Raw genomic sequence first — 13,783 nt, 5'->3', positions numbered from 1 at the left:
CAGGTCAAGCAGGACCTGAGCTACCTTCCGGTCCTCTCTTCCGGTCCACCAGGTCTCACTCTCTCTTTCCCACCCTCTTCTTCCTTTCTACCTTCTCACTCTCTTTCCCTCTCCTTCAGGGCAGATCTCCAGGAAGATAGTTCAGTTATGGAATTCGCTCCCACAGGAGACAATGAGGGCCACCAACATGGAAGGTGCAGAGAGGCAGAATGCAGGTACACTTGCCATACCAAACTCCTCTTTTCCTCTGAACTTGAGGATGCTGGGCTTATCCTGCTGCAAATCCATGAAGGCCATAAAATATGATGAGTCAAAAGCTACCTGCTTCTCTCTCAGTGCCTGCAGCCTAAGAGATAGTTCTGTTCCTGAGGTCGGCGTCCTATAAAAGTAGGAACTAATGGGTTGCGCTGTGGTCTTAACCACTGCCCCCTTGCCTGAGGTGTGAACAAAGACAGAGATTTGGAGGTTTGCCAGGGTAGCTGGATGTGGGGTGACAGGAAAAGAGAGTTTTGAGCAAGGTGTGCTGGGAAGAAGAAAGGGAGAAGAAAGACTAGGATTCACCTTGGGTAGGCCGGCTGAAGGCTGGCTGGGAGAGATGTCTTTGACTCCAGTGCTGCACTGAAATGACCATGCTGTACGTTCTGGACTCCCTCCATGCAGACTGAAGGTGTAAATAGGTGAATAAACAACATTTCTTAAGGCTCTGACAGTCTCTGCCACATCTTCAGTTCTCCAAAGGAGCCCAAACCGTGCGTGAGCACCTGGAAGCCCCTGGAATTTTGCAGAGAGTGGGGTGGCACTCAGATTTTGTAACAATATAAACTTGCCCCTCAGGCTCTTGGCAAAGCAAGGTCAGAATGATAATGGTGGAATAGGCCGATCAGAAATCAGAGAAACACTCATTGTGTGTGAAGTATCACATTTCCCCAGGTACAAATATGATACCCCTGTAGTATGTGTGATTTTGCAAGGTGGCCAAATATGACACAGTCGACAGAAAACTTTGCACAAAAACTGATGCTATGTGTGTGTTCTCAGACAGTTAATCCAAGTTCAAGGTGATGGTTAAAACATTCACAGCATAGCTGTGTTTGTTATTATCCTATAACAGTGAAAGGTCGTGATGGGTAACAAGGTGGTGGTGAAATCTTCAAGCAGCTGTCAATTTGAAGGAGAAGGAGGGGGCAGGGCCTTTCCATCTGGTTTGCTGAAAGACCAGCTCCATCAGGCTCCTTCCTTAACTGTTTTCATCAGCCATTCCATCATGCTGCTGGAGAGGGCGAGAGATGGAGCTACAGGGCTTCTCTATCAGGTTTGCTGAAAGACTAGCAACCTTCGGCTCCACCATTCCTTTAAATATTTCCAATCCAGCTGGTTTCTCTGCAGCTCAGAAATGGTGACTGAGATTTGTTTTCTCCTCCTCCTCCCCATTCTTTTTCCTTTTGTGTTGTGTCGTTTAGATTGCCATCCTGAAGGCAGGAACTGTTTTATCACTGACATTTTTGGGCTGTTGGGACTGAAATCTTCTAAACAAAATAAACTCTTCTTCCATGGAAGAAAAGTTCTGAGAATAGAAGCTATTCCACAGCCTTAAGAACATCTGAAAGGCCTGGTTGTTGGCAGTGCTTAAGTTGGTGAATCATTGCAATTACTGCCCTCCTTTTTGGTTTTATTTGTCAGACAAAATGAAAGACCATTAATCTTTGCCTTTAAAATAATAGTAGTGACAATAAATAATAATGACAAAATTACAATTTTGTGAGTAACACAATCCATACTGGTAGTGTGTCATCCTTCACTGTAATATATATTTACTGAGCTTGTATGAAATACCATGAGGTTTACAACTAGCTTTATGTAAGCATCTTGGCATGCATGTACTGTATTCAAATATTTTATGTCAACAGATAACCCACATTTGGTGGTCTTTTCTGAAACAGGCTTTGATCAGTTTCATCCTATTCAATTTTCTGCTCCGATCAGAAAGCTAGTTAGTCTCCTTGGCATCAAAATCCATAAAATACTGAGGAGGACGGGAAGGAGATTGACTTTTATTGCTTGGAAGGAAAAACATAAATATTAGCATTTTCAGGGTTTAGTTAAGTAACTCTTTTGATTTACAATTCTTTTAAAATAATACCTTTTAAAAATATGCGCAATCTCTAAAAGATGAATTAAGTGAGTGTTTGATTTAGCATTTGCAGGGGGCTCTCTGGTTTACCCAAAATGAAAAACCTCAAATTCTTCTTTGTCTACTCTTGAAACCACTTCTTCGGCTTCTGAGAGACTGCGCTGTCATCGGCTTCCAAGATTTTGCGGTAACACCCTCTATAATTTCTTTGTTATTCTTTACTAATATACATAAATCATTACAAACTCATTTGCTCTTAAGGTGGGTGTCATAATGGTATTCCATCACTTAATAAAAAACACAGAGAGGAGGGTCTAAAATTAAACCAACGGCAACACCGCTGAGGGAAGAAATTCTTAGCCTTTCCAGACAAGGGTCTTTTCCTGTGGGGGTGGTGCTTTGTTAGAAGTTGTCCCCCTCTCTATCCCCATGGAAGGGAGATGCTGGGGCAGGCTTCCTCTGGCAGGGCAGGGGGCTAGCTGTGAGCTGAGAGCAGTATTTAAAAAATAAAGTTGTAATGGGTTTAATTCAACAAAAATGGGTGCTTCAGGTATATTGGACTCCAGTGCGTGTTTGCGTGTTTATAGGAAGGAATTGGGTAGTTCAGATCAATGCCGGTTCAGAACAATACATCTCGGATGAAGAAATTTAATAAATTAAATAGTAGTAGTAGTAGTAGTAGTAGTAGTAGTAGTAGTAATATGTCACACACTGAATTCAGAATCCTGAACCCTGGCCAACCAATTTACCATTTAAACATCAAAACAGTGGAGCATGTTTCAGTCTAAGACTGCTTATCCCTTCCACTGCCCCAACCTCTGTTTTGCGGCTGTAACATGCATCTATTTTGATTTCCCCTTTTGCCCAGCAGAAGTATAAAATGTCTCTAGTAATCTCCTCAAATTAAAGGAACATGTGAATGTTTGAATTAATCTTAAAATGAGACAGATGATTATTTCATTTCAGTCATTTAAATCAATTATGCCCTATTAGAATAGGAACAGAAGAATAGATTAGAAGGCCATGCGTAGCGATCTGTTTGCATTTAACTGTGGTTGAATCCCCCCCCCCCCAGCAGCTTCTTCTAATATCTCTCCTTTGTGATGTTTTAATGGATGCCAATTGGCTCTGCTGGGATGGAAATATGCCACAATAGTTTGTTCATTGCATTAAAATCTTGGGGATATTGTTTCCTTCTCTGTACCCAACACTGCACGATTTTATGTGAAATTGGTTCGGTGCACACCGTAACTAATCAGATTTGTCTGGAGACAATCACCGCATCTTGTACAAATGTTTACAATAAATATATATGAGTTGACTGATGCTATCTTGCTATCCATCTCCGGAGACTTGTGAACGGATTCAAAACCAGCCCATGTTTTTGTTTTTAAGGAAGGGGTCTTTTTAAATGCTGTTTCTAATAATTTGATTGAATAAAATCTTTGCTACTTAATTTTGTGATTCTGTGCAGCACTTTGGAGGCAGCCTATGGGGACTTATGTAAAACTGAAATCTGTTTTTATGGGGATAGTCTTAGTGCATGGATTGCGCCTATGAAGACTGGCTTAAATCTCAGCCAACACAGGAATCCTGTTTAGGGCAGCAGTCAAATTAGCCTCAGCTCCCCTTCCGTAAATATAGAAATGGTATACCAGATTAAGACATAATGGCTATGCTCTGTCTCCATGGTTGGAGCCAGAAGTTATAGAATCATAGAATTGTAGAGTTGGAAGGGACCCGAAGAGTCAGCTAGTCTAGCCCCCTTCAATGCAGGAATCCCAGCTAAAGCATCCATGACAGGTGGCCATCCAACCTCTGCTTAAAAATCTCCAGGGAAGGAGAGTCCACCACCTCCCAAGGGAGTCAATTCCACTGTCAAACAACGCTTACTGTCAGAATGTTCTTCCTGATGTTTAGGCGGAATTGCCTTTCTTGTAACTTGAATCAACGAAAGAAGAATGGCAGACAAAATTAATGGACTACGCAGAAGTGGATAAAATGACAGGAAGGAGTCGAAACCTGCGGGATCAGAGATTTACAGAAGACTGGAAGAAATATACGAACTATCTGAAGAGCAACTGTAATCAACAAATTATGCTAGTAGGATTACAAGAAGTTTTGTAAGGAGAAATATATGAAATATTGCAAAGAAGAGAAAGAAGAGAGACATTAGTTATGAGATTTAAATGTAATAGTGAAAGTAAGAAATGTATATTAAGTGAAAAGATTGGAAAATTTTCAGATGTGATTGATGGAAGTAAAAAAAAATGTATAAGATATAAAGGTATGTTTAATATTTGTTGAAAATGATATGTTAAAAAACTAATAATTTTTTAAAAACTTGAATCCATTGGCCAGTGTTTCCCAGTTGTCAGTGTTTATACTACATTTTGTAGATTTGCCTTGAGAGAGTCTTAAAACTTATTTGTTGACTACTGGCATTATGCTTTCCATTTTAAAGTTCGGAATAGATTACAGTGGTACCTCGGTTTAAGAACAGTCCGGTTTAAGAACAATTGGGTTTACGAACTCTGCAAAACTGGAAGTAGTGTCCCAGTTTGCGAACTTTACCTCGGTCTAAGAACGTAATCCGAATGGTGGAAGGGCACCGGCAGCAGGAGGCCTTATTAGGGAAGGCACGCCTTGGTTTAAGAATGGTTTCAGTTTAAGAACGGACTTCCAGAATGGATTAAGTTCATAAACTGAGGTACCACTGTGGTTGCTTTGGAAGACGATAATCAGGCATCCGCACAACATGACCAGTCCAACAAAGTTGATGTTGAAGAATCATTGTTTCGACACTGGTGATCTTTGCTTTTTCCAGTACACTGGCATTAGTTTGCCTGTCTTCCCAAGTGATGTGTAAAATTTTTCGGAGACACCGTTGATGGAATCTTTCGAGGAGTTGGTGTTTATAAGTGGTCCACGTTTCACAAGCATACAGTAAGATATGTCTTCTTATGCCATGGTATGAAGGCACAAAGCCAGCGTCAACTGTTGGGGCCCATTGCTGCTACAGCCTCTGTGGCACTGATATGTTTGCTAGGCTCACCACACTGTTCTATCATGTTATTGTTATTTATTGTTTGTAAGCTGCTTTGGGATTCATTTGGATGAAAAGCAGCATAGAAATATAATGAATCAAATCACTGAATGGCTGGGATTGCAAGCTACAATTTTAGGTTTCCCACATTTATGCTGCCATAATGTCACTGCCAGGCGTTATGGGAACTATGAACTGGAAGCTTGTAGCTGATGACTGCAGATGTGGGCCAATTGATCTAGGAGGTGGCACCAGAGGGCCATTTGTCAAGGACCCTTCAACCTTAGAGCCACCCCTCTGAAGGCCGATGAGTGAGCAAAATCGTTTGAGGTCTAGGTTTGGTGGTGGGCGTTTGGTAGGGAGAAAGTTGCCCCAAAAGAGAAAATGCATTGCCAAAAGGATACTGATTTTTGCAACTGTTGCATATGTTCATTCATATGTCTAGATACAAATTTAGGAAGAGTTACTATAAATGTAAATGCAGCATAGTGGGGAAGACTGTGACCAGGTGGCCTATGGGCCTGCTCAGCTGGGTGTCTGGGTGATGCTCTTAATGGGTGACTTAAGGACCTCCCCTGCTCTTTCCCTTCCTTTGATTCTTTATCTTTAAACTGGATTTCCACAGCCCTTCAAACAGAGGAGTCCTTCAGACGGAGGACAGTAAATCAGGTCACATAGAGGTTGCCTTGGAATCCTGTACGTCCTCTCTGCCTTGAGTTCCATAATGAAAAAGAGGCAGGATACAATGTAAGAAACAAACATTGGCCTCCTTTACAGCTGTGTTGAGCAATGCGGGGAGGAAGAAACTCCTATCTAATACAAAGTGCTTCAAATGTATCCCAAGATCCTGTTAGCAGCTCAGTGTTGGCAAATCCCCCTCAGCTGCTCTGGAAATGATTAGGAGAAAATGAATTAATTTCCCTGCTGTCTTCCGGATGTACAGAAATTAAACCAGACTCCCGATTAATAAATCCAGTTTTGGATCAGGCGCCAGGGAGACCATGTGGCAGCCTTTAGGATGCTAATGGGGCCATACTTACTAACTTGACACTTTGTGTTGCTTACCAGAAATAGTAGTGGTGGCAAAGAGGACTCTATTGGAGGCTGCAGCAAGGTCCTGGGCACGGACCTCAATGCAATCGGGTTTCTTCAGTGCCTCTAGGGAAGCTGGGAAACATGGATGCTGAATCTTCCATGGTCCTAAACTTCCACAGATGCACCACAACTATGTTGCTGTCCTCCAGCTGTGAATGGACCCCCGGCTTGCTGTGTCTGGGAAGTAAGGCCAAGTGTGGACTGTCAGTTTGCATTTCTTAGTGCAGAAAGTATAGATCTGATGTACAGAGATCTTTCCTATTCTGATTAATACAAGAGGATTCTAGAAGCTACTAGAAGCTTCTCTGTGTGAGAGAAGCAGGCAGAAGGGTTGTGATTGTTTGGGTTATACCTTCTGGGAAGCTGGTTTGAACTAGTTCTCTTATCTCTTCCAGTTAAGGTTATGCTGACTATACATATAGGCCAAAAGGAGCCTGTGTTTTACTTTTTCTTTTTCTTTCTCTTTCTCTCTCCCTTCAGGTATGGTGTTCTGGACATAGTATGCTTAGTGCTAAAGTTTAGTCTTGTTATAAGTTTATAAGTTTTGTAAGTGCTGCAACTGGATTTTTTATGGACTGTGCCAATCCTGAATGTACTGGATTTGTGACCATTAAGCTACGTAAATTTGCCTTCAGCACAAGTAAAGGTCTGCTGGATGAAATACAGTTGCCTCTGGTCTATTTTCGGAAACTCTGCTACTACGTGTTTAAGTTTTTTCCTCCACACGTATGACATGGACCACAAAGGAAAGTCTCCAACTTGTGACCTTGAGGATGCTATTAGTAGATTCCTGGGCTTGGAAGCCAAAAGGAAGTTTGTGCTGGTCCCAGGGGGAAGGTTACCGTTGACGTAGTTGAAGTCCGGTCCTGGGTCACTAGCCTGGAAACAGTTCGCAAAGAGTGGGGCGAGGTCCGAAGCAGGAAGCCGAGCGGGGACAGGAACACTGGAGGGTTAGGTCTGGGTCCAGACAGGAGCAGGTACTCAACGACGATGTTGCTCCCGCAACCTGGGACCGGGCTGACTGGCCTTTATCTTCTCTGAGGCCAGGGGCGGCCCCGGCCCCCAGGAGACCCGCCTCTCCTGGCCTTAAGGCGAGCACTCCTCCTGGGAGAAACCAGTTCCCTTCGCCTCTCTGCCCTGAGCCTCTGCAGATCAGGAGTGGCTGAAGGGTTACTGGGCCCAGGGGGAGACTCACCTGTAGGCACTGAGTCCTCAACTACCTCTGGATCCAGAATGGATTCACCTGGTGCCTGCTCCTGAGGATCCGGCACAGGTGCAGGCGCCTCAGAATCAAGGCCCTGCCCCAGTTCAGCCGGCCCTGGAGGCAGGGACTCCTGTTCAGGCTGGGATTCCTCCGGTTCATCCTCTGAATCGGATTCCCAGGCCATCACAAAGTTCATCAGTATCCATTTCAGAATGGACGTTGCGCTAAACATTGAAGTAGGGGGCTATGCATGGAGTTGATGTCAAAAATCGTTCCTACGTATATATTAATACAGTGGTACCTCTGGTTACGAACTTAATTCATTCTGGAGATCCATTCTTAACCCGAAACCATTCTTAACCTGAGGCGTGCTTTCGCTAATGGGGCCTACTGCTGCTGCTGCACCGCTGCCGCACGACTTCCGCTCACATCCCAGGGCAAAGTTCGCTACCAGGAGCATCTACTTCTGGGTTAGTGGAGCTTGTTACCTGAAGTGTTCGTAAGGAGGACAGTACATAGCCCAAGGTTCCACTGTAATGAACTCCATCCTGTGAACATGGGTTCTTACATAGCCAAAGCAGATTGGTGGGGATGGGTCAAGGTTTGTAGAAGTACAAAAAATATTCAGAAAACAAACTGTAGGTAAATTTCAAAGCCACATGAGGACTGAGCAGGCTCACTGGCCATGGAATGCTGACCAACTTTTGGAAGTGAAAAAGAAAAACTGGGAGAGTGGGGGAAATGTAACAGAATATCCTGGAAGAGGGCACAGCACTCCGTACCATAACATTTTGTTGCAGGCCCAATTTGTTGCATGATAAAGCTGATCTGTTGTCAACCTCAATTCAATGCAACCTGTAGCTAACCTTAGGTCAGTGGAAAAACAGCAGTTTGATAGGAATCTAGGAATCCTGAATTTAGAAATCTGGGAGTCCGTAGGTCTGTACATATTACTGAAAGTTTGCCCCGGGTAAACAGGTGGTGTTATCAGTTTATGATCTATGGATCAAAAAGCAATGACACATTTTATGGCCCATGAAAGCGCATCACTTGAAAAGCTGACCGGGGTGATGTTTGTAATATCCTGGTGTGTGGGCTTGATATCATTTCTGTTCTCAGTATGGAAAGAGATATGGAAATGTCTTAATAAATAAAATAAGCCCTGTTCTTATAGTGTGCAGGGAGCAGGGTTTGTCTCTTCACTTTCCCCGGGTGTCAATTTGGATTCTCCCGGTTTCTCTCTATCTTTTTTTCTTTCTTGGAAAGTTGCCTATGAGGCAATGCAGGGTTTGGTTTGAAAAATGTCTCCCCCCCCCCTTTTTAAGGGAAGTAGAAATAAAAATTAGCATAGGACAAAAGTGTACCATTAGCAAAGGTCAAAAGTTCCCCAACATTTGTTTAATTCTATCTGCATTTACTTGTGATTTTTTACATAGCATAAGATTCAAAGCAGACGGTTTTACTCATTCTTGTTACTATAGATTATTTCTCCAGTGTGAGTGGTTCCTAGGTCTTGTAAATAGCTTTACACACACACACACACACACACACACACACACACACACACACACACAAACTTGCATACTCTGATTTGCTTGTAAAAGTATGAACATCATTAAATCAGGTATAAATAAAAAGATATGTTATTGGAAAAATAAAAGGGTATCTACAAAGGCAGAAAGTTACCGCTCTGATTGTTGTTTTTTAGATCAGATCCAACCAAAATGCAATATATTTTAATGAACATACATATTTTGTAATCATCCACAAGTTAAAAGCAAGAATACGGCAATAAAAGTCTTTAAACAATCCCCCACATCCTTTGATTTATTGCCTAGTGATTTTTTTAATGGTGTAAGTTCAAGACTTGTTTGACTGTAAGTGCTTCAAGGATTTTTACAGCTGAAATCTTTCATATATTTTTCATAATTTCAAATAAAGATCTAAAATCAGCAGTGACCTGGAAGTTGCCTTTCTTTCTTGGATCTTCCTGCAATTCATATATAAACCCCCGCAGAATATTTGATGCTTTATGACTCAATAGCTATGAAATACTTTAGGTCACGATGCCATATTGTTCAGTTTGGCACAGAACACATGATTTCCCATCAACTTTAAAAGAAACCTGAATTTTTACATCTTCATGGGAAAGTAGCCAGGAGAGGAAAATAATCTAAGCACATTCTATTCCTGTTCACAGCAACAATGTTTGAGAAGCAAATTATACAGAGTTTACTGAGCTGGGAACATTTTGAAATGTTTGAGTGTGTGCATGTCCACATATTTAGCACTTCAACATTGTTTCACACACAGATTTCTCCTCTCTTTATTCTGATTTTGCTCACCTATTTTAGCAATGTAGAAGAGGGGTATATAACTGGCCATGCATAAATCTGTCATAATTTTGTAGAAGAAAAAAGCACAGGGCTTTCCCCCCCCCCCCCTGTAACTGAGCAGATTGGCTGTTATGAGTGGAAGAAGCTTGTGCGCATTATAAACAAAGTTTAGATGACATATTGCAACAGAGAGGAATAATTGTTAAGAAACGGGTGTTCTGTGCTGCCGAATACTTACAACTCATGTGGAGCATCAATCCCAAAATAAAACTATTTTAAAAAAACCCCTAATCTAATCTGCTATTTTGGGGGTGGGGCTTGTTTCCTCCACCTGACTTCCCCTTCTTCACCAAATGGCTGATTACCACATGCTCTCCACAGAGAGGGAGAGAGCTTTTTCTGCCCTTGGTGGGACAGGAATATTTTATCAATGGTGACTGTAATGAAGAGTCTGAGGCAGCGATGTTTGTTTATACACCTATAAATCAGGGGTAGTTGCTGCATGACTAATAATAAATAATAATAATAATTTTTTATTTATACCCTGCCCTTCCCTGTTTAAAAACTGGGCTCAGGACGGCAAACAGCAAATATAAAACATTGATTAAAATGCAACTTGAAAACAGCATAAAACAGCAAATAATACAACATAAAATGCAGCATAAATATGAAAAAAAATCAAAAATTCAGGGATCATATTTTTTTGGGGGGAAACCCCCGACCAATAGACATAGAAAGATCACCAGGGCTAACTGGCTAAGTTGGTCCTACTAAGGCCAGCAAGGAGGTGTGTGAATCAGAATTTAAATGTCGGGTCCCAGAAAGGGTTTCTTCATAGAAGAGGAAAGGGAAAAGGGAATAGAGGATCAGGCTAATTCAAATTGAAGGCCAGGAGGAATAGCTCTGTCTTACAGGCCCTGCAGAAGGAGATCATGTCCTGCAGGGCCCTAGTCTCGTGGGACAGAGCATTCCACCAGGTTGGAGCCGTCACTGAAAAAGCCCTGGCCCTGGTGGAGGATAGTCTGGCTTCCTTAGGGCCCAGGACCTTTAAGCTATTATAATTCATGGACCTTAGGGTCGTCTGCGGGACATACCAGGAGAGGCGGTCCCATAAGTACGAGGGTCCTAGGCCACATAGGACTAATATACTGAAAGGTGAATGGATTGGAACCTCTTTCTCCACCACTACATTAGTCATTTTTGACCAAAGGTTGAGTGGAGTAGAACCCTTCTCCCTACTTTTCCTCCCCATGCTGCAATGTTTGGGGTACTTTTCTTCCAGCCCAGTTCACAACCAGCTGTGGCACTGGACTGAGATGAGAAAGGTGCCGCAGGTGATGGCGTGTAGAGAGATCAGACATGATAGAAGGGAAGGATTCAGCAACCCTCACCCATAGACACCTCGTGAAGGGCTGTAGCTCAGTGGTATAGCATTTGCTTTGCACAAAGAAGGTGCCATGATCAATCTCCAGCATCTCCAGGGTGGTTTGGGAGAGACCCTCTATTGGAAAACCCCAGAGATCTGTTGCCAATCAATTCAAATCTAGGTAGACCAATGGTCTGACTTAGTCTAAGACAGTGTGCTACGTTCTTGTGCAAAAAAATAAATATATATATCACTCCCATTCTATTTTATGTTTATGCATGACTGTGACAAACACGTCTGGCTAGGCCCTTTGTTGGTTGCTAGTTAAGTTTTGAAAGCTGTAAATCCAAGTTCCTTGGGACATATACATTGGCGATTGCAGGATGTTAGGAAATACAAGGATTCCACCCACCTCTCCTCAAATAAAAAGATGTCAATTTAATGGCAAAGGATCTGGAAACAGATGTTTCATGCAAAGAATGGAGGCTGTGTCATTCCTTTAAGGCTTTCAAATTCACTTCTTGTCAGATGGGTTGGTTAAGAGAGAAAATGAATGAGCTGTGCTAAGTTTTATTACTCCACCTTCTGATGTGGGAACCCTTTGCTCTAGGAAGAATCCTGAGCATTGCTCAACCGACTGAGGCATTCCTGTTGCAATGTTATTTAGAAAGTGTTTAGGGATTAAAGTATGGGAAGATATTTGTGTTTTGAAGCACACTCATATAAGAGGGGGATCGGGAAGATAGTTACCTACAGGTAAAGGTAAAGGTAAAGGGACCCCTGACCATTAGGTCCAGTCGTGACCGACTCTGGGGTTGCGGTGCTCATCTCACTTTATTGGCCGAGGGAGCCGGCATACAGCTTCCAGGTCATGTGGCCAGCATGACTAAGCCGCTTCTGGTGAACCAAAGCAGCGCACGGAAACGTCGTTTACCTTCCCGTCGGAGTGATACCTATTTATCTACTTGCACTTTGACTTGCTTTCGAACTGCTCAGTTGGCAGGAGCAGGGACCGAGCAATGGGAGCTCACCCCGTCGCAGGGATTCGAACCGCCGACCTTGATCAGCAAGTCCTAGGCTCTGTGGTTTAACCCACAAGTGCCACCTGGGTTACCTACAGGTAGCCACAGCCAATTGAATAAAATCATTAAGAAAAGCAGAAATGAGGTGCCTGTGATGCTCTGGAAGTTGTTGGACTACAACTCCCATCATCCATAGTCATGCTGGCTGGGGCTGACAGGAATTGGAGTCCAACATCTGAAGGGCTGCAGGTTTTTGATCCCTGCTTTAAAAGAAGGAGGCATTGGCATAAGTGGATCAGTGTGTTTGGATTGATGAGTTATAAACTGATCCAATGTATGGGTATTCGTATTAATAAAAAATAAGCTTCCATCATTGAGTTGGCCTACTAATCCCTATAGACATCATATAGAATATGGGGAAAATGGACAAAGGTTTTAGCCCCAGGACTGTCACTTATAATTCCGATGCAACATCCTTTCTTTCAAAATTAAAAAAATGTAAAAATGTGAGGGTATGGAAAAACACCATTTATATTATTTGAAAGATTATTATGGAAAGGGACAACTTCTTACACTAACAGAGATGCAAGTACGTTTAGAAAATAATAAATTTTCATGGCTGTTAGAATATATATTGAGATCATTTCTTACAAATACGCAAATTAAAAATGAAACTACAAGGAAACTAACATAATATGAAAAGATAGTAATAAGAGATGGTATAATGACTAAGGGATTGATTTCCCTTTTATACAAAACCTCACTGAGAACCAATCCCCCCCCAACAAAAATCTAAAGAGCTGGTGGGAATTAAATTGGACTATAAACATTGAAGAGGGTAAATGGAACTATTTATGGACAAAAACACTATATAAATCTTTGTCAGCGACTACTAGGGAATGTTCACTAAAAATTGTACATGGATGGTGTTTAACATCAAAGCCCATTGGCTCTCCTTTATGTTGGAGAGGATACAAAATTATAGGTAGATACCAACATATGTGGTGCGAATGTCCAGAAATCAAATGATTTTGGAAGGAAGTTTTTAAAGAGGTATCTCAGATTACAGCTCAAACAATCCCAATAATCCCAGCATTAGCCTTACTTAATTTATATACTTTTTAGTATATAAATTATACTAGTATATTTAGTATATAAATTTAGATATGGGCTAAGTAAGTAGTAAGGCATTAATAATACATTTATTAACAGCTAGAACGCTAGTAGCCATAACTATGGAAACCTTGCAATTAATAAATACTTATTGGTGGTATAATATAGTCTGGCAAACAGCCATAATGGAAAAGCTGTGGCAAAAATTGAAGGTGGCAAGGGGAAAGAGAAAACAATATAATTTTTAGATGGTATGGTGTGGTTTTCATAAAATATACGAATGAAATTACACGTGCACGTGAAATATTGGCAGCGACCGTTTTAGACGTATCCATACATCGCACTGAACCTGGAAGTGAACCGAAAACGTCACAAAGGGGGCAGAATGGGGAAGGGCTGAGGCAGAACAGGATGTTTGCAGGCTTTTTCAATGGGTGTTCCAATTATACATGATTTCACGCAAGCATGCA

This window comes from Podarcis muralis, chromosome 3 (assembly GCF_964188315.1).
Source record: "Podarcis muralis chromosome 3, rPodMur119.hap1.1, whole genome shotgun sequence".
Lineage (NCBI taxonomy): Eukaryota > Metazoa > Chordata > Lepidosauria > Squamata > Lacertidae > Podarcis > Podarcis muralis.
This window is presented reverse-complemented; position numbering follows the sequence as displayed.